Consider the following 26,227-nt stretch of genomic DNA (forward strand, 5'->3'; position numbering starts at 1 on the left):
AATGATAATTGCTGTATGAGATCTGCCAGGCCATGCATCTAGCAGAATCTTATTATTACTATGGGTAAGGCTGTATCTGAACCAAGTCATAGGATATAGTTTAATATGAAAAGAGTTTACAGTTCCAAATTATTTAAGTGCCATGTTATTTAGACTCATAATTTAAAAAGCCAGCTGGTAACTTGGATTACCCACTCACTCTCAGCCCAACTCAATTCATAGGGTGGTTGTGGGCAAAGTAGGAAGCTAGAGGTATGCTTGTCAACTTCAATTATATGTGTGTGTGTGTGTGTGTGTGTGTCTGTCTGTCTGTATATATGTGTGTGTTTGTGTGTGTGAGATAGAATCGGGTGGGTTTCAAAACTTTTTACTACCTATTTTGTGGGCGTGGTCTATTTTGTGGGTGTGGCTTTGTGGTCATGTTACTGGGTGGGCATGGTACTCACCAGGAGATGTTATGGATTGGGTAAAATGTGGCGAAGCTCACTTAACAACGCTCTTGCTTAGCAACCAAAATTTTGGCCTCAATTGTAGTCATAAGTCAAGGACTATCTCTGCCTTCCTCTGCATGGCAGCCTTGTCCTAGTAAACTCCTTTTCCTTGCTGGCAATTTTCCTATTTGCTAGAGGCACCAAAATAATCCAGACAATGTAAGGTTTCCTGCTGCAACAAGCGGTTGTGCTAGATGACCTCTGAGTAGCCTTCTAGCTCTAAATTGCTGTGCTGTTTTCCTTCCTTCCTTCCTTCCTTCCTTCCTTCCTTCCTTCCTTCCTTCCTTCCTTCCTTCCTTCCTTCCTTTCTTTCTTTCTTTCTTTCTTTCTTTCTTTCTTTCTTATTCTTTCTTTATTACTGATAAGAAAAGGCTTTGGGCTCCATTCACACAAGCAGGGAATCATCCAAACACAAAGCCCATATTGCACAAACCCCAAAACTTCAAAAACATAGAACCATATAAGAATCCTTCCTTTTATCCAGTTTGTTGTTTAGCTGATTCAGAAACAGACTGCTGAATGTCACTTTGCAAACCTCGTTCCAAGCAGCTTTTCAGTTTAAAGCAGAAGTCTCCAAAATTTGCAGCTTTAAGACTTGTGGACTTCAACTCTCAGAATTCCACAGCCAGGCATGTTCACTTCCGATTTAAAGTGACAGCATTTGTTTTTCTCCTTTGCTGAATCTCCCGGCTGAAAAGTGAGTTTCGTTTCATTTCCTTCCTTCCTTCCTTCCTTCCTTCCTTCCTTCCTTCCTTCCTTCCTTCCTTCCTTCCTTCCTTCTTTCTTTCTTTCTTTCTTTCTTTCTTTCTTTCTTTCTTTCTTTTCTTTCCCTTTCTTTTCCCTTCCCTTCTTCCCCCCTTCCCTCTTTTACTTTTTAAAGCTTTTTTTCCTTGCCTGAACCGGCAGGGAAAAAAGGTTTTTTTTAAAAAAGCTTCAGATGAAACTTCTGACGGGAGAACAGGTTCGGGGGCGTGGCCAGGCCACCATTACTACCGGTCCTATCTGGTACACCAGATTTTCACTACCTCTTCTGGCATACCATGCCAGGAGGAACCCACCTCTGGATAGAATTATAATAGAGGTGGTATTCAGCCAGTTGTGACAGGTTCTGGAGAACCAGTAGCAGAAATTTTGAGTAGTTCGGAGAACCAACAAATAGGCTGGCTCTGCCCCCATTGTCTCCCAGCTGATCTTCTTTTGTTGCCCTGAACAGGAGAACGGAGCTGGAAAACAGGTTAGTGGGGTGAGGAGGGAATGGGGATTTTGCAGTATCCTTCTCCTGCCACACCCACAAAGCCATGCCCATAGAACCGGTAGAATTTTTTTTTGAATCCAACCACTGAATCATAGCCATAATTTTAACTGCAGCTGAACTATTTTTCTTACTATCTAGTCAAGTATCTTTCAGGGCAAGTTCCTTTTTCTTTTCTTACATCTCCTCCTGCAGAGAAGAAAATAGAAACTGGTGATGAAGTGTGATTTGATTCAAAGTCACCAAATTGACTGCAAGGTGTCTTACTGGAATAATCTGAGAATTAGATCCTATAATTGGATCAGTCTATGGAATCCCCTGCCTACAATGCCTACCCAAAGTGAGTGCTCTCAAGAGGAACCATCTGCCTGAGTATTGCTGCATGACTTCGCATGAACAAAGACTTTGCTTATTCCTTATTTTCCATTCCTCTCACAGTGTTGTCAAATAATCCTGCTGTGTAGCAAAAGCAATCAATCCCAAAATCAGAAACGATGATTACAACATACTCAGTCTTAATTATTCAGCATCCAGTTGTTTTTGTCTTTCTCAGTCTCAAGTATATCTTTAGATGTCACCTTCCATCATGAGTGTTTTTAATTTCATCTGTTGTCAAAATAGAAGTTAAAGTGTCTTGTTGTGCCATGGGGGTGATTGTGAAGGAGGGATGGAAGATGAATGTTTCGGAAGAAAACCAGCAAATGCAGGTGATAGAAACAAAGAGGAATCATTTTTTCCATAAGAGATTGTGGAGAAAATTGTCTCTAGTGCTTTCAAGAAAAGAATGACAAAACCTGCTACTGGAATTCTGAAGCTTGCTATATATTAATGGTATGAATAATATATATATCTGCCCTTGATTGAATTCAATGCTATGAACATCTTATGTTACAATAATTGGCAGCTGTAAGGAAGTGGATGGGGAATAACAGGCTACCTAGCCAAGACTGAGTGGTTCTGGGTTGAGGGTCTACTGGTTCTACTATTGTGCCATCTTTGGTGGCCCTGCCCTAGACAGATTTGGTATGCAATTTGGGGATTCTCCTAGACTTATGTCTCCTGTGCTGAATAAGCACAGCACAATCATGGCTAGCAGACCCTTTTGTACAGTTTCGTGTGATGCACCTGTTGCACCTGTTCCTGGATTGGCAGGCTATACACATAGTCACTCATGCCCTAGCTATTGGACTACTGTAATGAGCTCTACATGGGGCTGCCATTGAAGCACACCATGTTTAAACTGGTGCAGAATACAGCAGTTCAAGCAGTTATGTGTGCTTCCAGAACAATGTGTGATATACTTATGATCCACAAGCTGCATTGACTGCCAATTTGCATCCCTGTCCAATTCAAAATGGTGGGTTTAAACTTTACCAGTTGTGCATGACATGGGATTGGATTGTCCTTGCCTCAATTTTATCAGTGTAGCCCATTAGATCTGTCAGAAAAGGCATGCTACGGGCCTCATCTCCCAGGGAATTACATTTGGTGGGTCCCAGGTGACAGCTTTCTCTGCCATGGTGTTTGCCTTATGGAACATTCTTTCCTGAGAAATTGGACTAGTGCTGTCCCTTTTGATGTTCTGGAAGTCCAGCAAGAATATGTTATGTTACCAGATTGGGGTTCCCAGGGAACTAGAGGTATGCTTAGATGGCTCCAATGATGAGGTGGGTATTCTAATTCTCTCTATGCTTGGGGTTTGTATATTTTGCTTTTAATAATAATTATCTTTCAATACTGATTCTTATATTTTTATATTGATTGTTTTATATACACTATATTGCCAAAAGTATTCACTCACCTGCCTTTACACGCATATGAACTTACTGTAAGTGACATCCCATTCCTAATCCATAGGGTTCAATATGACGTCGGTCCACCCTTTGCAGCTATAACAGCTTCAACTCTTCTAGGAAGGCTGTCCACAAGGTTTAGGAGTGTGTTTTTGGGATTTTTTGACCATTCTTTCAGAAGCACATTTGTGAGGTCACACACTGATGTTGGACGGGTTTACGTGGCCTACCACTTCGTGGCTGAGTTGCTGTCATTCCCAAACACTTTCACGTTCTTATAATACAGCAGACAGTTGACTGTGGAATATTTAGGAGAGAGAAAATTTCACAATTGGATTTGTTGCACAGGTGGCATCCTATCACAGTTCCACGCTGGAATTCACTGAGCTCCTGATAGCGACCTATTCTTTCACAAATGTTTGTAAAAACAGTCTGCATGCCTAGGCACTTGATTTTATACACCTGTGGCCATGGAAGTGATTGGAACACCTGATTCTGATTATTTGGATGGGTGAGTGAATACTTTTGGCATATAGTGTATGTGTTGTCATATGGATTAATAATGCATTAAGCTTCTGCTTTTAGATTCAGAAATTAAAAGATGTGGCTCAAAGAAATAAAGGACTAGTATTTATATCTTGCTTAATCTCTCTCTCTCTCTCCCTCCCTCTCTCCCCATGTGGTTGTTTCATTTGTGATAAATTTGTACTTACATTCTTATGGAAAGACAGCGAGAGCAGGTTTGAAATCTCTCAGCAATTTAACCTTCTGAATATACCAATAGATTGTTTTCCTTTGATGGACATTGCAAATTGTTATTCTTCAAGTAAATAAAACATTTTGCTTATTTATTTAGTTTACATAGCATCTATGTCATGTAACCATAAGACACCGGAGAAAAATAAGTTACTCAATGAGCAACTACAGGTCCCTAAAGAGTCTATTATCCATGTTACATTCCTTCCATTCCATCAAACAATGAAGCAGGAACAAATGTAATGATTCCCCATTATAGGCTATGCATGGATACTTTTTTCAAATCAAATTTAGTTATTTCACTTGAATCATCTCGTCTTCAAATGTTGGATCACAAAATGGAATGTACATGTACATCAGTGGTGGGTTCTGGATCCTGTTGCAACTGGTATGGTGTAACGGGGCCGGGCGCCCACCACATGAATGGTGTAGTGCAAGCGCACACGCAGGCAGCATGCACATGCGTACTTACTGCCTGTGATGCTCCAGCTGCTCGGAGGAGTGTTGCGCAGGTGTTGTACACTCCATGCGTGTGCGTGGAAGCCCCGAAAACTTCAAATACCGGTAAGGAGCGCAGGCGGGTGGGTGGGCCCTCTGGAGCACCATACAGGAACAGTACCTGGTGCTCCCGGCAGGCACCGGTACACCCGTACCGGGGTGTACTGGTTGTAAACTAGCACTGATGTACATGTACTTTACATGTACACACACACACACACACACACACACACAGAAGCAGGGAGGGAGGGAGACGGAGAGAGAGAAAATCTCAGATTTCCAGTCTGAACTAAATGGGATTCATTTGCCCAGGCCTACTAAGTAGGTGCTTAAGAACAATGGAGGGATGACTGCCACATTAAAGGACAAATTAAAAGAGGTTAAAATTATGAATGGCTCCTCTTTATTACAAAACATGCAAAGGGAATAATACAAACACTAATGGCTGGGGAGTTTTAAAAAAGCCTTCAACTAAATTTAAATCCTATTATGGTTCTCCTCAGATGGCTACTGTGAACATAAAATATTGGAAGAGATGACCCAGATGCAGTGGTGGCATTCAGTTGGTTTGGACCATTTGGGTGAACCGGTACGGGTGACCTGCGGGTGGGCCCGCGACTGTCCATCTGTCCTGGCGCTATGCCATCCTATGCTGGTTTCGAATCTGCATGAATGTGTGCAAGCCATGTCCACGAGTAAAGCACATGCATGGAAGGCATTAGCAAAGCGCATGTGCACGCACACGCACACACTTTTGGTGTACAGCCAACTAGTGGTAAAATTATGCGAAAACCACCTCTGCCCAGATGCAATGGTCATTGTTTAATCCAGTTTAATTGCCATGACTACTACTTGTAACAAAAGGGATATTTATCCTAATTGAAACTCCAATTCTATATAGGTCCAGTAGATCTGTTTATCTGGTAGAAAAGAATTTGGTGAGACTGAAACTAAATAAAATTTCAGAGGATGGTTTATAGAAAAAAAAATGCAAACCGTAGATTATTTAATAGATTTCCTAAGAATTGTGATGCACATTTAATGTAACAGTGAGTTACATCTTAGTTCACCTGATACAATCTGATATGATATGATTACCAAGACTTTCAGGACTTAGTAGAGTCAAAATTGCAATATATATATATTGACTCCAATTCTAGATCTGCCAAATTTCCAAGATTAATTTTATTCATTGAATCAGCTGGTCAGTTGCTTTTATATGGATAGGGCACAGAAGTTCATTTTATACCATGAAAAAGTCAAAGCAAATTGTGCCATTCCAATGATGCAATTGTTTTGTATTATTACTTAAGAATGAAAAAGGTAGAATTCATGCATGCAATGCTGTAAATGATTCAAGATCCAGAAAATGGCATTTGAGTGTTGCTGGAATTTTTTGACATTAAAAATGAAACTGCTCGCTGACTTTTAGAAATGCAGTTCACATTCATGATGCAACTTGCTCCCTGCAGTGCAGATGTCAAGGACAAGGCAGAAATGTAGGACTGAAGGAAGTCCTGCCTGACAGATTGCTTCACATCCAGCCTTCTAAACCAATAAAACTTTAGTAGAAAATGCTAAGCATCAGCGTCGTACTGAGGTCCAAAGAGACATCAAGAAAACTAAGGAACTCACCTTCAAGTGTACTTTTTTTGGACAAAGAATAAATAATAACACCCAGATGGTTCAATTAAAAAGAAGCCACACTGTGTGCTACATAGGAGAAAGATCTTGCCACCCAGAATGATCACAGTCTAGTTGGATGGAGATTAATTGTCACTTTCTGCTATGCTAATTAGTTTAGCTTTTAGCATGCAAGTAATGCCTGTTCAGCATTCTACTGAGATGTTCCTGAATGCTTTCGGATTTCAAACAATTCTAATTGCTACTTCTGTCCTAATCTCATCGATGACTATCCCAAGAGAAAGGCCTATAGGGGATTAGGAGTGAAATGCAAAATCTGTTCCACACTGGTTTTGTGCAAGGAGTGAATGCAAAATGTAGAACCTGCACATGGTTTCATGTCCTCTTTCACTGCTAGTCTTCTGTTTGATGGGGAAAAAAGAATATTTTAACTACAATATAGAAATGTGTTATATATTTGACAGTGAATGGCTTGAAAAAATATGCAGAATAATATTAGTATAATTAAAATTCAGACAAAAACTGAACAGTAAAAATAAATAGACCTTGATGTAGAATTAATAGCAATCATAGGCATGTTCCAGAGATGCTTTTTCAAGAGGCAATTGGACTTTCTTTGGGTTTTTTTTCCCTTTGAAGATGTTTGCTTCTCATCCAAGAAACTTCCTCAGCTGTGACTGGATGGTGGGGAATGAAAGGGTTTATATTCCTTGCAGACAGATGGTCATTTGCATTCTTTTAGAGAGTCACTGAGGCCACTTGGAAATTCTTTTGTGTTCCCAGGATCACCTGAGTAGTGCAAATGAGTGTGGGACCTTCTTGGAACCGCTGAAAGGACTGTGTTGTGGAGTTGTGCTTTCTGCAGAGTGTTTTCTGCCCTATCTCCCTACATGTTGAACACAGGCACAGGCTGTTGAGGATGAGTCTATGTTGGCTGCATTTCAAGTTTGAGATGGACATGAATTGAAATGCAGTTGATTGGTTTGAAATACAATCCAAACCCAGATGAAAATATTTAAAATGCCTCTCTATTTTATCACCTGTGATGAAAGGTTGGTGGTTTTTTGTTGTTGTTGCAATTGCAACCTGTTGTGCTACAGGCTTAGACTAGGGGGAGTTGAGGGTGTGGGTGAATGATCTAGGAAGAGTTATGAATAAAAGACTAGATACTTCAGGTATTTATATTTACAGGTATTTATATTTGTACAGAGCAGAGCGAAGGAACCATTTGGGATTTAGCTGCTATTGGAGAATGACTAACTGAAGAGGAAGAAATTGCTTCAACTGATTTCCTGGATTGAATGGTAGACTGTACTAGAATGATCGTGACTGGTGGTAAGTATCTACCAGTCTGCCCCAGGCACATTTTATTTTACTGTAGGGTGGGTGTTGAATTTAGTTAAATGGAAACTGGGAATGATTCCTCCACTCTTGCTATTTCCTTTCTTTCAAACTGGCTTCCTTTAGTTTAAAACATTGCTCCCCTGAAGCATCTTTTATCACAATATAGGGGAAATCACCCTTCCAATTAGTTTTTGAGACCCTAAGGATACTATTGCACTGCATGACCTGGAGAGCCTTTAGCCAGTGTTAGCAGATTTGCCAGTTGTAGCCCTTCCTGGATAAAACAATAAGGACAGCAACTCATCATTGAATAGTTTAAACTATTGTAATTTGTTTTATGTGTTCAAAGGACTTCAAAGCTCCAGTTGGCACAGATGGAGCTGCATACTTACTATTAGGCAATTTAGCAGAATAATGCCCATTTCATGAGAGTTCAGTGGGCTTTTGGCCAGATAACAGGAGCTGATGATTACCAATAAAGCTATACGCATTGGGTTCTGGTTATTTCTGTAATCAAATATCTCCATGTTGAACCAGCTCACTCTACAAAATCTAATAGGGAAAAGATCAGTGATGGGTTCCTACCAGTTCAGACCAGTTCAGCGAACTGATAGTAGTTTGGCAGCCTGGGTCGCTGGAACTGGCACTGACCCAGGCTTGCCACACACTGAAACACTATGCCCGGGCAGTGGCATAGATGCACCCATCTTGTTTTTCAGTTCTGCACATGTACAGAATTATTTTAATTGCACTGTGCATGCGCGCACAGTGTGCACATGAGCGAACTGGCAGTCATGTCTGCCGGAACCCACCTCTGGAAAGGATGCTTTGGGTGTCCACCCCAAGAGACTTTGGAAACCAAGGGTCTTGAAAATGACCTTGGGCACTGTTGATGCAGTCCATGGTTCATTTTGCTGCAATGGCATATTTGATTTGCCTATTTGATTATGTTGGCTTGATCTGTTTACTGCAATTTTTCTTCAGTGATGAACTTCAGTGCAAAAAAGAACAGGTAGTTTCCTGAACAGGGATGTGGGCAAAACCCATGTTCCTCTTTTCTTCTGTGTGCTATGAAGTACCGGTGATATAATCTACATTTATGACACAAATGATAGCAGTAGGGAGATATGGGTTTTTTTTTAAAAAAAAAAAGTTTCCTGGAATGGGGCTTCAGGTCAGACGGCCTATTTTACCTTTAATACTGAAAAACTGAGGTAGAAAGAGTGAGTTGATGGTCTTGATTGTCTGCAAAGAACAGAACTTTTGTTTGTCCTGAGTGGACTGAATGAAATTAATTTAATATATTTTTTTTGTCAGGAAGTCCTTCTGCCTATTCGTCTACTGCTTCTCAAATTCCCTTCAATTAAAAATCATATTTCTTTTGGACAAAGGGTTGCTCTGTATTTAAAGAAAACTAGGGTAAGGATACCAAATCTGGACTGCAAAAATCTAAATGACCATTGGATGGCAACATGTAATCATGTAGTAGTAATCCACTGTTTCCATGACCAGAACATCTGAGTCAGCCAAAGCTAAATTGTTTCCAGTCCAAAATCATTGACAGAACTTTTGGAACATGATATTTTGCTTCAAATTCAAAAATAAACATATTTTCTATTTTGGACAAACACCTCTCCCAGAATTCTGAAAGCAGAAGAGCAAGGAGCTTCATAGAAGCTCCTGCAATAAGAAGCTTGCAAAAAACAGATTGTGGGCTTCTTCTTCTTCTTCTTCTTCTTCTTCTTCTTCTTCTTCTTCTTCTTCTTCTTCTTCTTCTTCTTCTTCTTCTTCTTCTTCTTCTTCTTCCTCTTCTTCCTCCTCCTCCTCCTCCTCCTCCTCCTCCTCCTCCTCCTCCTCCTCCTCCTCCTCCTCCTCCTCCTCCTCCTCTTCTTCTTCTTCTTCTTCTTCTTCTTCTTCTTCTTCTTCTTCTTCTTCTTCTTCTTCTTCTTCTTCTTCTTCTTCTTCTCAAGAATGTTAGATGGATTTGGGAAAACAAAAAAGAGATTTAAAATTTCATGTTAGCCAATCAGAATGATCGCATCATTGTAGATATCCCATCATGATATAACAGTATCTGAATTCCCCCCTCTCCCCCCAAAATATGAGTTATATCCCCAACTGTTTATTTAAGTTGTATCATATCAGAGATCAGAACTTCTACAGTTGTGTAATTATCTGTGGGTACCAATGAAAGTAAATAGGTACATGATTGCATAGAACTCTGGCACACATTTTAAATAAATAAATCTTAATTTGTTCTTTTGCTACCTTACAGTTGACCATTTTTGTAATCATTTGCACTCAATTCCCCAGTTCTGTTCATAATCTCAACAAACAAGGATTTTAGACTTTACTGAGGATGAATCAGAACACTTTGAGTTCTCTTGATTTCACACCATTTTTTAAAAAGCTTTTGTTAGTAATTGTTTTACTTTCTAGTTTGTTTTAACTGTGTTTCAGTTGGATATTGTACTATGTGCTTACCTTTGCAAACTCTTTGGCGAAGGTTTACTCTCAAAGGTGTTATACAAATAGTGTTTTAGTGTAAGTTCACTCTGAAAAGTAAATTTGTTTAATAACTATACCAATAATGAACATCTTTTCAAATTTAAAAGGCAGTGAAACAAAAACTCTCTGGAAGGCTTATTAAAACTGAGGGCATTTGTTCCCTTTACAAACTTTACAGTATCTTCTTTGCTATGTGTGTGACACTAATGAACTCTCTCTACTGAGTTGATCATGAATTATTAAGAAAAGATTTTAGATGTAAAAGTATTCCTGAGCAGCAAGCATAAGAAAAGTATATCAGAAGAGCTATAGTTATCTTTTATATTCAATGTTATTTTAAAGTGGTGCTTTTCATTTTCAGACAGATTTTTCACAACAGCAATTCTTTACAATGCTGCCCAGATTGTTCTATTTTTGAATGGGGGGGGGGGCAAGGGGAGAGGAAGAGGAAAAGGCTTTTCTTATAAAAGGCTGAGTGAGATAACACAAAGAAAAGATGGCTTGTCAGGAAAATTGATGGGAGGAAGGACATTCTGCTTTTCCACTTCACCAAACACAGGAGAAACAAAGTGCCCGGTCAGTTACTTAAACATTTTCTGTTTTTGTGATGTTTCCAAGTGCTTTGGGCAAAGTGAATCAAATTAATTACATATTGCACTCAGCATCAGATTGTCAGGGCAAATCTCCTCAAGCAGGGATCAATAAGGAGCGGAGTTGCCTGCACAGAGGAATCACCAGCACAGATCTCTATGTTTAAAGTTTAGTCAAAGAATCTGTGTGAAGCAAAACATGTTTCCTTCCTGCAGTTTTAACATCAAGTGAAGTGAAGCTTCTATATTTATATTTCTTTCTTCGCCTGTCTTCTGTTGGTTAGACTGAAACTTTTGGGATTTTTATCATTCCCTCTCTTTTGGTTCACCTTTCCTTTCCTACCTGGGCAATTTAGGTTCTCACCAGAAGCTTTATCTCTCCATAATGAGGGGAACACATTTTAGGTTTTAAGCTATGGAAGGACTGATGTTTTCTTTGCATTATGTTTCAGCCCAAATAATGCTGATCTTTATTTCCTCCCATGCAAGCAGCAGCATTCAGAATACCAAGTGTTACTTCTCTCACTTCCATGTTCTTCTCTCTGCATATTCTTTTCACTGAGCAAATCAGCCTGCTAACCAACACTCTTTCCCAATCAATTTCTCTGTGTTTTCCTACTTACACATCATTTGGTCCCAATAGATAAAGGCTGAACTGTGTGCCCTAGACTTTGCATATATATTGTGTCCAAATAAACATCCTGATTCAACCCCATTTCAGTTTCAGGCATTATTTCCTTGTTATTTCTTCCCCAAGCCTGCTATGACTTTTCTCTTTCTTCACTGATGCCCTTGTTAATATTAATCACCACAGCTCTATATGTGAGCAAAATCGAGAATAGGCAACAGTGATTAAGTGCAAAACTCCCCCATCATTTGAAATACGGCAGGGGTTCACTGAAGGAAAAAAGAAGTCTTTAGACAAAAGCCATCTCTGTGGTGGGTCTGTTGTTGTTTTTTGTCTGGGCTTACTTGTAAGTCTGCTGTGGTTGCTGCACAGTAGAATTAGAAATACTTTCTTAAAAGCTATTTAATAAACACATTTATCCCAACATTAAAGAGAAATTACACTAGAATGAAAAATCTTGCCTTGTTATAACTTTTCTAACTGGTGCGGTACATTTATCGATATCTCCCATAACCACCAAGTCTGTGATTTAGATCAAAATATATAAAGCAGAGAAATGGGCTCAACAAATTTCCATGACATATTAATAAAACTTTTAGAAATAGGATATCCATATGTATCAGCATGTAGAATTTCATGTCACACAATATTAGATATATGTTTACTTTTTAACATAGGAATTTGATAGTTCTTGGTATACATTTGGAGTAATCTATAATGTAGCAATGATTCTATTTGTTTGAGAAGCAGATTATCAGAGGACAGCTAAGAACAGGCGGGAAGGTGGACTATAACTTGAGGAGATATTAGGTCAGACACAAATTGCCAATAGAATATTCATATTGGAAAAGAATTAACTAGAATTGCTATAAAATTTGTACCAGGAAATGAGCCAAAGGGAAAAAAAATTGTGGCAATGATGTTCACTCAATGCTATAAATACATTTTTCATTTTGATGACTTCAACATGGAAAGACAACTATTATCATTCATCAGGCAATTGTTCAACAATAAAAACCAACTATAGCAGCCAACCAGAAGTACAATATAACGTCCATAGACTTATTTAAGAAGACATTTGGATCTATCCCTTATAGAAATTTCGCTGAAGGAAAAAAAGAGCTTGTGATTTATGGTTTGAGGCTTAGAAAGGGCAGACTGTAGAAACAAGGAAATTATGATATAATCTTAAGCAGGTTAAAATATAAATATATTTACAACCTCTGTTATAAGATTTAGATTAGATTTAGATTTATTAGATTTGTTAGCCGCTCCCTCTCCACGAAGGGACTCGGGGCGGCGTACAATAAATAAAAACACATATTATACAATAAAACATTACACGGAGGAGGTATAAAAAATCACACACATCATTACAATACATAGAAATAGTAAAATAGGTTAAAATTAAAATACCCCACTAGAAAAATTACAAGTTTAAAAGATTGCCAGGAGGAATAAATGGAACTATGGTTGAGCCAGGCCGGCTAGTTGAAAAAGGTGGGTCTTGAGTTTTGAACGGAAGGAGCGGAGGTCGGTAGTAATCCTAATGTTGGGGGGGAGGTCATTCCAGAGGGCTGGGCCCATCACAGAGAAGGCCCTGCTCCTGGGCGCCGCCCTTTGGCACTGCTTAGTGAACGGCACCCGGAGAAGTCCCTCTCTGTGAGAGCGAATAAGGATTGGAAGTTGCTTCTTTATAATTTTTCTTTCTTTTTCTATTTTCTATTTCTTATTTTTTTGCTTATCTATTCATTATTTTCTTTATTTTCTTCATTTCTCTTCTAAAATTTGTTTTGTTTTTATTTTGTTAAAAAAATCTTTAATGAAAATTATATACAAGAGAATCCATCTAGATTTGTCCCCAGGTAATGTTATATGAGTCTGATGGAATTCTGCAGTGGTGAGCCTTTGGTAATCTTAGAAATTAAAAAAAAAACTGATTTTATAAGATTCCAAATATTAAGGATTTCAAAGCTGTCCTGTTGTAACAGCTACCCTTGTCAGGGAAAAAACCAAACTATGCAAGAAGAATAAACATGCAGTCCTTTTCTACTGCGTTCTGGGTGGACTAAAATCTTAAACGTCTCATTTTGCCAGGTTTACCTATGTGGCTTAATGAAGTTAAGACTTTGGGAGACCGATTTTTTTTTAAAAAACAGAACCCTTTCCTTGAACTACTCAAAGCTGTGTTTGAGCAGCTCCAGATATTCTATACGCCCATATACTCATCCATGAATATATGTTGTTCATTCCTTTTTGTGAAAAAGAAAAAGCAGTTCAAGATGTGGATGGTACATTTATTTATGGCAGGACCAGAATAAAATGCTCTATTTGGAGCTCTACCTGAGTTCCTCTACTTTAAAAAGATCTAGATGTGTACATGGCTGTTGTAATGTCCTTGGTAAGGATTGAAGGTAAGGATTGCAGTAAAGGTACAGAATCATCCAATCACAAGTTGAGGGTAGAACTTTCAGCAGCTGTTTCCTCTTTGTTTTTCACTTTCAATGCATTCTTCACCTGTGATCTTTAGATGAGAAACCAATTGTGCTGTCATTCCCTTTAGTCTTATCAGCCATCCACATCCTGAAAAGCAAAGCAACCTTCCTCACTTAGGTTCAGAATGTAAAAATCTAAGAGTTCACTTTAGCGTCTTCTCCTGGCATGTTTTGAACTCCATGTAGTTTGCACATCCCATCAAATGTTACGGTCGAGCAAAAAAGCATTAACACTCAATATCAATACATAAGGAATAAAAAGGGGGTAGAAAAATATGTGTAGGTGCATTCATATGCGTACACATAGAAATTAACACAGAAACAACAGGGAATAAGAATAAAATATTAAAAAGGATTAAAGGAATTTGGGGAGTTTGAGTTTGGATCTTGCCATCTTGGTACTTTCTTAATTCTGCATTCTGGAGATGCTTAACACTGTATAAGTTTCTAGGAGATTCTGACACCAACCAAATACCAATTACAATGAATGGTATCTTTCCAAGATCATTTTCTATTTCTTTCTTCAAAACATAGACCTTCTCTGGGGTAGCTGCTGAATCACTCTTATTTTAGAAGTGCATGCAGCTTCCTTTTTTTTACATTCTGGAAACTAATTAAAACGGTGTCATTTCAATGAGCTTTCAACCCCAGTGGATTGTTAGAGGACCCTTATCTCGAGCTTTGATTAGATTTTATTGTCTCCCCCACTATTGTTTCACATTTCATTTTTCTTATTGTAGGTTGTCCACTGTCCTTTGGGATGGGGCAGGTTGCAAGTACTGCTGAATAAATATATAAAATGTCTAAGAACAATGTGGAAACAGCACAACAAAGTTTGTGGATATAATAATAATGCACAAGCCAGTTTTTAAAAATATATTTTAATCAATTCATTCTTCACCCAACTCTAATTGATTTTTTGGCAGTTCACAAATAATATTTTTTCCTAAATTTAATATAACAGTGTGGGGAATGGCAAATATAAACCATTTAAATATTCTGAGTCAGAATTTCTCTCTGTGCAGGAAAATTTTAGGTGCTATGATGGAAACATGTAATTACGCTGATTGATTCATCACTAAATTAAAACCATTTTTAGAAATTCTAAAATTTCAGATGTGATCCACAGAATCTAAATATACCTGGGTGTTAAAATGTAGTGCAGAATATAAACAACTATGCAGAACATCTCTTCTTTCCAATTCCTCCATGTTGTGAAAGAAAATATTTTCATAGGTAACTTTAGTCCACACTGTAAGATCTAATTATCTGAGCACAGGAGCCTGTTGGCTAGAAGCAAACAAGAAGATAAATTATTGCAGAAGCAGATTACAGCTGTGAAGACTTTGAGAAAATAGATATTTCATAATAATGAAATGTAACTGGAAAAGTTCTTCCTTTGTTTATATTCAGGGTTTTCTTCCTAAACCCCTGGTGAGCTCTCACCATCTATTCTTTACTCAATGCCTTTAAAAAAAGGAGAGTGGAAACAGCACCCTAGAGTTGTGTTTTGCTTACTAGAATCTCTTGAAGATTTTCTTCTAAATGGAAGAATGCAATACCCATTTCCTGCCTTAGCCAGGGAGAAAATCTGTAGAGATTCTCAGTCATCCATGTCATGGTTGTCCAAAAGGTGCTTTGTCAGGAGGCAACTGAAGTTTCTTGTTTTTTCTTTGAAGACGTTTTGCTCCTCATCCAAGAAGCTTCTTCAGCTCTGACAGGATAGTGTGGAATGGAAGGATGACCCTATAGAATAGAATAGAATAGAATAGAATCCTTTATTGGCCAAGTGTGATTGGACACACAAGGAATTTGTCTTTGGTGCATATACGCTTAGTGTACATAAAGAAAATAAAATAGAATACACTCATCAAGAATCATAAGATACAACACTTAGTGATAGTCATAGGTTACTAATAAGCTATCAAATTATAGTAGGAAACAAATAAAACAATATAAATTTTAAAGATACAAGCAACATGGTTATAGTCATAAATGGAAAGAGATAGGTACTAGGAAAGAGATAGGTACTAGGAAGGAAGAGAAGAATAATAGTAATACAGTCTTGGTAGATAATTTGACAATGTTGTGGGGATTAGTTGTTTAGCAGAGTGATGGCATTTGGGAAAAACTGTCCTTGTGTCTAATTGTTATGGTGTGCAGTGCCCTATAATGTCATTTTGAGGGTAGAAGTTGAAACAATTTATCTGAAGGATGCAAATGACCAGCTCTCTGCAAGGAATATAAATCCTTCCATTCCCCACTATCTTGCCAGAGCTGAAAAAGCTTCTTGGATGAGAGGCGAAATGTCTTCAAAGAAAAAACAAGAAGCCCCAGTTGCCTCCTGAAAAAGCATCTTTGGGACTTAGTCAGGCAGCCTTTCCCACAACAGTGCTTTCCACCTTTGTTGAACTTCAACAAATCCTAATTAGCATAAATGATAGTCCTATGGAATTTAAAATATAACATCTCCAAAGGATATGAGACCTGGAAGGCTACATTGAGAGGTAGATGGCTTGATTAAAAGCATTCCTTTGACCTTTTGCATATGTTCTAAAATGGCAGCATCACTTGTAATTTCAATGTTGAAATTAGAAGTGGTGAGCGATTCCCTTTTAATATGTTCACTAAATTGTAGATGCATGGAGGGTGGAGGAGAGTTCATTCTGAATAAATAGAAGATAAATATATTCTTGAGTTCAGCTTTTAAATCCTGGTAAACTAATTATATATGATCACAGATACATTTTTACATCAAAAAGCAGAGCTTTGACATTGTCTTGTTCCAGAACTTTCCCCCAATTTTCTGGTCTACTCAGTGGTCCAGATATTCCCCAATGGGCTCTTAACCAGGTTCTAACTAGCTTCAGCATGTCTACAGAGCCCAGCCATGATTAACCAGGGGCTACCACCTGATATGACTAAATAAAATTACATGCAAGTGCAGCTACTTATATTATTTATAGGAAAGGGCTATATGTATATAGTTAAAAGAAGATGCAAAATACCAAAGTAAATAGGAAGGCAGTGTGGGGAAAAGGGGAGAGGGAAGAGAAATGAGGAAAGGCTGGAAAAAAGAAAAAAAAGGCATTGATTTCATACTGTTTTACAGCACTCGCTGTGCAGTTTACAAAGTCAGCATACTGTCCCCAACAATCTGGGTCCTCATTTTACTCACTTCAGAAGAATGGATGGCTGCATCAACCTTGAGCTCGTCAGGATCGAACTCCTGGCTGTGGGCAGAGTTAGACTGCAATTTGCATTCTAACCATTGCGCTGCCAGGGCTCTTAGTCCTTTTAGTTAAAGATGCCATCTGTTCCTTGAGCCAGAGCCACAAATGTGAAAGGACCACCAAACTGCTCACCAAGTTGTCTAAGTGCTATCCTATTCGGAGTTAAATATGGAAAATCCCTAGATCAGCGATGGCGAACCTTTTTTGGCTCGCGTGCCACAAGTGGGGGGAGCGCAGAGGGGTCGTGTGCAGGTGTGCTGCACCCATAATGCAATGCGTGATCCCCCAGTGTGCATGCGCGCACAAAAGATGCTCCCCCCCATTTTTACATGCTTTTTTCGCCTTACCCAGGCTCCAGAGGCTTTATATGAACCTGGGGAGGGTAAAAAGAGCCTCCCCCACCCCCCGGAGGCCCTCCGGAGGCTTCAGGGATCGTCCGGAGGCTTCCCTGAAGCCTTCGGAATGCTTAAAGCGACCCTCCGTGCAAACCGGAAGTCACTTTCGGTTTGCTCGGAGTGTCGTTTTGAGTGCTCCGAAGGCTTCAGGGACCATCCGGAGGTGCTTCCCTCGCGTGCCCTGACAAATGGCTCCGCGTGCCACCTGTGGCACACGTGCCATAGGTTCGCCATTACTGCCCTAGATCCATGGGACTTCAAATCCTATAGTCATTCATTCAGAGTTGATCCAATGCCTATTCTTCCCTATCCAGACCTTCACAGCTTCAGACACAAGGAATAACTTCAGCTTTGAACAAGAGTGGGTCAGAGATAGCCTCCACCAACACTGATTGGACCAGGCCTTGGAGGGTGGAGGAGAAGCTCAAAACAAAGCTCCCCCCCATTTCTAACCCCTTAAGCTGATCCAGAAGGACAGCATGGTTGTTGTTACTAAAAGCAGCTGAAAGATCAAGCAAGGAAGGTTAAGATCTCAAAGGAATGCTGATTTTTGCTCAAATGTCAACAGAGATTATGTGATATATAATTTTAAGTATTGAGTGGCTTTGTTACAGCTTGCAGCTTCTCTCAAAAAAATATCTTTTATTTATTTAATTTGGTTCAGGCACCTTAGATAAGGGTTTTTTTTAAAAAAAAATCCAGAAATTCAGGGTGGCTTTTAAAATCTTTGCTTGAATGCAGTAGATTGGTTAATATCATCATATGGAAGTATAAGGCTTTAAACCATTATTTGCATGTATTAATAGGTACATTAATACATATTTATATAGAGAGATTTATAAATATTTATTGATATTTAAATACGAGCGAGTCCTCTTTCACTGAAAGGTTTTTTTTTGTCAAAAAGGTATAAAGATAACTGTACAGCAAAGATGATTTCATTCTCCTATTGCAAAACTTTATGGGCCTCAAGAGAGGTTTTTAAAGTATAAGTGCCACTTTTAAAGTTTGAAATGAATTTTCTCCCTTTCTCTGCACAGCATTATTAATTTCAAAGAGATTTCATAGGCATTTCTTTTCATTAGTTAGAACAAGTAATCCATCCTCATCATTAAGCTCCTGTAAAACCTTTCACATGCTCCATTTGTGCCTCTCCTCTCTATGGATCAGATTTTTCTGAGCATGTGTAGAACCAAATTCTCTTCCAAGATAAGTTGATATATGCAGTGCCTTCTCAACAGCTCTCTCAGTTGCTCACATTTTTTAAAACCACTAGTACACTGTTCTGGTGCATATGGAAACAAGGTTGAGTGAAATATCATTTTCCAAAAAAGAGGAAAATGTGGAGATGTATTTAATGTGTTGGAGTGGACATATATTTACATAAACATAAACTTGAGAAAACATAAACTTAAAGCCTTGAGTGGATATGAATGACTGTTTATACCAAAAATTTTCAACTTGGCAACTTTGAGATGTGTGAACTTAAACTCCCAGAATTCCTCAGCCAACGTGGCTAGCTGAGGAATTCTGGGAATAGAAGTCCATATATCTTAAAGTTGCCACAGTGATTATAACATGTGTGTCAAACTCACAGAATCAAACTTGTTGCTGTCATGGGACGTTTCGCGATCTTTTTTCCTCTTGTGGAGCTAGGATAGGTGTGGCCTGCATGTGAGGCCTCCCGCCCGTGAGCCACCAGTTGGACACCCCTGATTTATACCAATGCTGACGATTTCTGGAAAATTTCATTAAAACGCATCTGTTTTCTGAGTGAAACCTCCCCATATTTGCATCTGATTTGAAAAACAATTTAGAGCTCAATTAAAAATTTACTACTTCATTTGTTTGCTGTGAATTAATGGAACATTTCTAAAAAGAATTCTGCAATCTCCTGTCATCATCATTCCCCCACCCCCAAAAAATGAATTTCGGACATTTTCATAATTCCAATCAGCTAATGCTTTGATGATATTTCTTTTTATGAAACCAGTTCTTCCATTTCCCATGGAAAATGACACCTTGTAGTTAATCAGGTTTGGCTTTGTGCTGATGAGATCTTTTTTGGAAGCTTGACTATAAAGATCTTGAACTGAAAATGTTCCCTGAAATGTTAATTAAGGATATCTCTGTAGAAAGTAGCATTGCTGAGCAACGCCTCAGGTACCTGACAGAAAAAAAAATATATCTTGATTGTTTTGCAGAGGGTTTTATAAAGTCCTTCTCATCTGAGATCCTCCAGAAGTGCCGAAAGATAAGAGAATGACAGGAAGAAACGAGTGCTTCCTTGTGTATAATCTTCTTTACCACGTTAGTTTTCGCCATGCTTGTATTAAATGCACAAACAAGAATACCATGACGATTATGTCATGTTCCTTAACCCTGCATAATTAGGAATTACTGTATCTGTCAATTTCAATTTTTCTTGGTTTCTAATTTATTCCAGTCAGACATTTAGATTTTTCCATTTGGGTATTTATTTGACCTTCAAAAAAATTAGAAGTGATGTTGATGTTGCCTTATCCACTGAACCCTTTAGGAGTAGGGGGGGGGGGGAAGAGCACACGCGCACACCTAATACTCATTCATAGAATTTTTTCCCATCTCTCCCATTGTGGTCATGCCACTTCTATCTGGTCATATGTCAGCTTCTGCACATAAGGTACCTGAGCATTTTAAACATCTTCTTTAAAGCACTGTAATTGTGTTGAGATAACAAACCTATTCCACAGCAACAGCCTAACAATACACATTATTGTAGTGTTTATCAAATTTGGCAACTTTAAGATGTGTGGACTTCAACTCTCAGAATTCCCTAGCTAGCATTCTGAGAATTGCAACCCATGCATCTTGAAGTTGCCAAATTTCGAGAAGAAGAAAAAAAAAAAACTACATTAGTGGGATAAATTAGTTTAAAAATAAAAGCAATAAAGATACCTAGTTATACTATGTTATGCAGAGATAAAGGATTAAGAATACTGAATTCAGACTATTGTCATGAACCTGGAAATAAGGAGAAATTTTCAGACAGTGAGAACAATCAACCAATGGAACAGAAGTTGCCTTCAGAAGTCATGGGAGCTTCACTACTGGAAGCTTTCAAGAAGAGACTGGATTGCCATCTGTAAAAAATAGTGTAGGGTCTGCTTGGGTGGGGGGTTGACTAGATGACCTACAAGGTCCCTTCCAACTCTTTAAATCTGTATCTGTACCTGGTGAAGCCCCAGCTTTTCTCATTTGGCAATAAATAATGGAACCTAACTCAAAGGATAAATGTGGAATTCAGCATGGTGCAATCTGTTAAATATTTTGTAAAGGAAGCATGCTTTATACATGAGAAAAAATAGTAATCATTTGGTATCTATCAAGAGGAAACTCTAGTGGAGCTTACTGTAGATCATGGGTCCCCAACCTGTTCAATTAGCCATGGACCAGCACTGGTCCACAGCATGCCAGAAACTGGGCCATACAAGCTAGCAAAGCCCCATCTGTGGTATGTAGGCAGCACGCGAAACAACGCCCCCTCCAGTCCTCAGAAAAACCTCTCTCCACAGAACCAGTCCCTGGTGCCCCAAAAGTTGGGGGCCACTGGTGTAGATAGCTGGGTACAACTCAAACAAAACATACAACATAAGTCTATGTATTTTGTGGTATTTCCAATAAATGAATTCGAGTTCAGAGGAAATATTATTCTGGCTCAGAATAATATTATTCGAGTTCAGAGGAAATATTATTCTGGCTTTGCTGAAGTGTTTTACCCAACTATAAGCTCCTTAAAGACCTAAGACAATATTTCCATTGTCAGGAGGTTTTTTTAATGACTGAAGTATTCTAGAAATTAATCCCCAAAACAAATTTTGGGCTTATTATTTGTTTTCACCATACATATCCTAGATCTCTTACTTAACATTCAGAGTACTTGTTAGGTAGTTAAGGTCATTATCAGAAATTGATTTCTTCAACTGGACATACATAAGTCAATTTTCAAACATTACCAGAATTTAGCTTTGCCTTTGAAATAAGTTCAATTACAGGATTAAATTTTCCTTAATTAAATTTTAAGTCTCTTTAAATTAGCTGCAGTAATAAGTCCTTCAGCCTCCCAATCTTTATTAGATGGTTCAAATGACAATATGTACATGGACTAAAGTTTTTTTCTTTTCAAAAAGAATGTAATTAAAATAGTATTCTCTTTTTTATTTTTTTCCACACCTACCCATCGTGTGTACTGTTTATTGCATGTACAAGCACATATGGAAGCACCCCCCCCCCTGTTTTTGGTCCCAGGAGACTTCATATATATATATATATATATATATATATATATATATATATATATGTGTGTGTGTGTGTGTGTGTGTGTGTGTGTGTGTGTGTGTGTGTGTGTGTGTGTGTGTGTGTGTGTGTGTGTGTGTGTGTGTGTGTGTGTGTGTGTGTGTGTGTGTGTGTGTGTGTGTGTGTGTGTTTGTATTACAACCCCTGGTATGACCAAATATGGGAGGGAGCTCACTCCTCCCTCTTTCTGTCCTTTCGGCTCATCACAGAAAAATAACACATCCCAGGTTCAAATCCCAGTAAGGGTATGGCTAGCTGATGAGAGCTAAACAGCTTGAAATGGATCCATACTAGTCTCCCTTTATTTTATCAGCACAAATACAACACAAATATAAAAAGGCAACATTAAAAATAACAATATGGGTTTCTGCCTGGATGGTTTTCTGTGATGAGCCGAAAGGACAGAAAGAGGGAGGAGTGAGCTCCCTCCTATATTTGGTCATATCAGGGGTTGTAACACAAACACATACTTATTTCCCTGGCTCAGCTGATAAAGGAGGAGAACCGGTGGTGTAGTGGCTAGCAAGTCTGCCTAATATGTAACACATCCCAGGTTCAAATCCCAGTAAGGGTATGGCTAGCTGATGAGAGCTAAACAGCTTGAAATGGATCCATACTAGTCTCCCTTTATTTTATCAGCACAAATACAACACAAATATAAAAAGGCAACATTAAAAATAACAATATGGTTTTCTGCCTGGATGGTTTTCTGTGATGAGCCGAAAGGACAGAAAGAGGGAGGAGTAAGCTCCCTCCTATATTTGGTCATATCAGGGGTTGTAACACAAACACATACTTATTTCCCTGGCTCAGCTGATAAAGGAGGAGAACCGGTGGTGTAGTGGCTAGCAAGTCTGCCTAATATGTAACACATCCCAGGTTCAAATCCCAGTAAGGGTATGGCTAGCTGATGAGAGCTAAACAGCTTGAAATGGATCCATACTAATATATATATATGTATATATATATATATATATATATATATATATATATATATATATATATATATATATATATATATATATATATATATATATATATATATATCCTTTAGTAACTGTCTGAAATTTCAGCCATCAACAATAAAATCAATCATGCTTTTCCATTTATTCTTCCTGGGGAGAAAGTGGGCATTGATCTTGGGGAGAAAGTGGGCATTGAAAAGCTGAATGGCTGTAGGAATATAAAGCATGACTCATCTATCAAAAAGTATGATAAAATAAATTAATTTTCTAACTTCATGAAGAGACTGAAGTTCAGTGTGGTAGTAGCTTGGTTAGAGTGAAAAGAATTATAGAGTGCCACAGAAGCATATGGAATTATGTTAATGGGTGGCATGGAAAATGATGAATTAAAAGCATCTAGGTGAGAAAAATGCATATATACAAAAGAAGGATTGTTGTAAGAAATGGGGATGAGGGAAAACTATTTGCTTGATTTATTTCCCACCGCCTCCTGGTGGAGCGCCAGGTGGTATCTGCATTGTTCTCACCAACAACATCAGGTAGGCTAGTTAGAGAGGGACCAGATTGAAGTCACCTAGTGAATTTCTCTGGAGGAAGATGAATTAGAACTGGGATTCTTCCAGTCCAGTCCAACACTACACCCCACCGACTGTTTTGCATAAAAGAGTGATGTATTAATTAAAAATTACATATATATCCTGCCACAATCCCTAAGGACTCTCAGCAGCTCAGAAACAATTAAAATGCAATAACAATTAGAACATGCATGATTAAATTAAAACTAAAACATAGAAACAAACTGACATATAAATATATAAAGCATAAACATTCCCAGTTGCCCATAGTCAATAGACCTCACTCAAGATAATATCACAACCCAAATATCCTCTGGAAGAGCTCTATGTTCAGCATTTCTTCTAATGCAGTTCAAGTAGCTTGGTGACCATTGGAAACTCTACCAAAGGGCTAGACTTGTTACTGAGAATCAGCACCTCTAAGGCCTGGCCTCCTACACCTCCCTAAAGTGAGGAACTATCAGCAGCTTTTCCTGGCAAAATTGAGTTAGTCAGAGTTAGAGAAAGGACTTCTGCAGGTAACTTGGTGGCAAGTCATGAAAAGCTTTACAGACCAAGAATATCACCTTAATTTGCATCAATACAATTTACTCTTGGTAGGCAGTGCAGCCCTATAGTGCAGGTGTAATGTGATTCCAGAAACCAAAACTGGCTACGCATGGATTACTGTACTGTGAACCAATTGCGGCTTCATAGTGGTCTTTAAAGACAGTCCCATGAGATTAGTAGTCTAGGGCACATGAAGGTATGAATTACCGCAGCAATGGTTTCATCAGATTCCACCTGCTGTTCCAGCAACAGCTAGAAAGATTCCCAAGCTGTGTGTCTGTTCTTTCATGGGTGATGCTCTCCATCAGGAGTCACTAATGGACCAGACAGAAAATCTTGATGGGAAATCAGATTTGTCATGTTTTTCCGGATCTTCATAGTCTCCAGTCATTGAAATGAGACTACCAGCATTGTCACTATGGACCAGCATTGCCATCCTGGGCAAAGGTAATGCTACAAAGTTGAGTATCATCAGCATATTGATAATATAAAATCTAAACCATTAGATGTCCTCTGTGTAAGAAGACTGAATTTCTGTTTGAAGGATGCTGTTCTTGTCCTATAGAAAAGGAAAGATGGCAAGAGAGAATACAAAAACTGTAGGAGGATTAGTTTAGTAAGTGTGTCTTGGCAGGTGTTTAGCAGAATTCTGTTTGAAAAGTACCAGAAGTGAAAATGAGCAGATTTAGGGGAATGCAATGTGATTTTAAGTGTGGCTAGGATTTTGCAGATCAGGTCTTTGCTCTTTAACGTGCCAGTGAGAAATAAACATGAATGCTAGAAAATGTATGTTTGTTGAAATTAGTTTGAACTTTAAAATGTTTTGCATTCATGTGGAATTGAAAATTGGTTGTTAAATGTAGTAAAAGCAACAGAGGTGGGTTTCTACTGGTATAGTACAGTTCGGCAAAATAGCTAGTAACTCCGGTGGACACATATCAGTTCTATCCTCGGCAGCGCCATCTTGATTTTCTGTTCTGCACACATTCAGAACAATCTTCATTGAAAAAATGTATTTTCCCCCTTTTTAATGTTATGTGCATGCACAGACTGTTTTAAGTGCAAATGCGCTCGCTTCAAGCAAAGTGAGCATGTGCATGCATAAATCTTTGGCTGCCGAACCAAAGCAGATGTGAGATTAAATGAAATGCTTAGAAATTGGTTCAAATCTGAAAAGAAATTAAGGAAAGAATAGAGATTGCGCCTTGTTTGTTTAATGTATTTATGGATAATTGTTTAAGGAATGTTTGTGATGGTTTTAGATTACTATTGGGCAGACATACACATGTACATATGCAAGTACTTTTTATGCAGGCAATACCTGATGTCAGGTGAGAACTCTAATTGCAGCAAATGTGTCATAGATTGTATAATTCAGTGAGGAGTACACATCTGAAAAATATTGTATCAAAGACCAATGTAGTTGAGTTTGTTAGAGAAAACAGGCAAAAGCTGTGAAGTTATACATAAATAGTAACACATTAAAGCAAATAGATGAATGTATGTACCTTGGCAGAATATTTATTAAAGACTAGAAAATGGATAGAAAAAATAGATGTGCAATGCTGGTTGAATAGTATTTAATTGGTTGTGAGGAATGAATGTTTGTCAAAACAACATGCTTCTTTCTACTTTGTTATATTGAACTGAGAGTTGGGTACATCCAGAAAACATAAAAAGTTGAATGTAATGGGAAAGGGACACTTATAAAGTGTATGTGGTAAAACAAGAAAGAGATAAGGGAAAGAATGAAAGAATACTAAATGTGGACTAAATACAAAAGTGAACAACAAAGAAATATGTTGTGATGGTTTAGTTCTATAGAGAATTATAGAGAATGAGAACTGAATTGCAAAGCAAATATATGAAGGAAGAGGAAATGAAGTGACAGGAAGGTGAAAACTGGGAAAGTTATGGTTGGCTAAGATTAATTAAACCCTCAAGAAGAAACATGCAATGAGTTCAAAAAAACAAAACAAAACCCAAGAGGTATTATATGGATCTAGTGGGAGGAAGTGTGTTGAATGGTTTCCAGGTTTAGAAAAGAGAGATATGGTGAATGGTTTTCTTGTAAACTAAACTTAGTTGATTATATTTTCTTGTCTGTGGAGATTCTCAGTCATCCAGATTATGGTTGTCCCAAAGGTGCTTTTTCAAGAGACAACTGGACAAAACA

At 38.3% G+C, this 26,227-nt stretch overlaps 1 long non-coding RNA gene across 1 annotated transcript in view; it reads left to right on the forward strand.

Moving 5' to 3' along the window:
• The first annotated feature begins 2,266 nt into the window (after positions 1 to 2,266).
• Positions 2,267 to 26,227, forward strand: part of LOC309385165 — a 49,577-nt gene continuing 25,616 nt past the window's right edge. Inside the window, exons 1-2 of the long non-coding RNA XR_014174163.1 lie at positions 2,267 to 2,574; positions 7,644 to 7,769. This is a non-coding gene — a long non-coding RNA (uncharacterized lncRNA). The remainder of the gene's footprint in view (positions 2,575 to 7,643; positions 7,770 to 26,227) is intronic.

This window comes from Natrix helvetica, assembly GCF_964273705.1.
Source record: "Natrix helvetica genome assembly, chromosome: 1".
Classification (NCBI taxonomy): Eukaryota; Metazoa; Chordata; class Lepidosauria; order Squamata; family Natricidae; genus Natrix; species Natrix helvetica.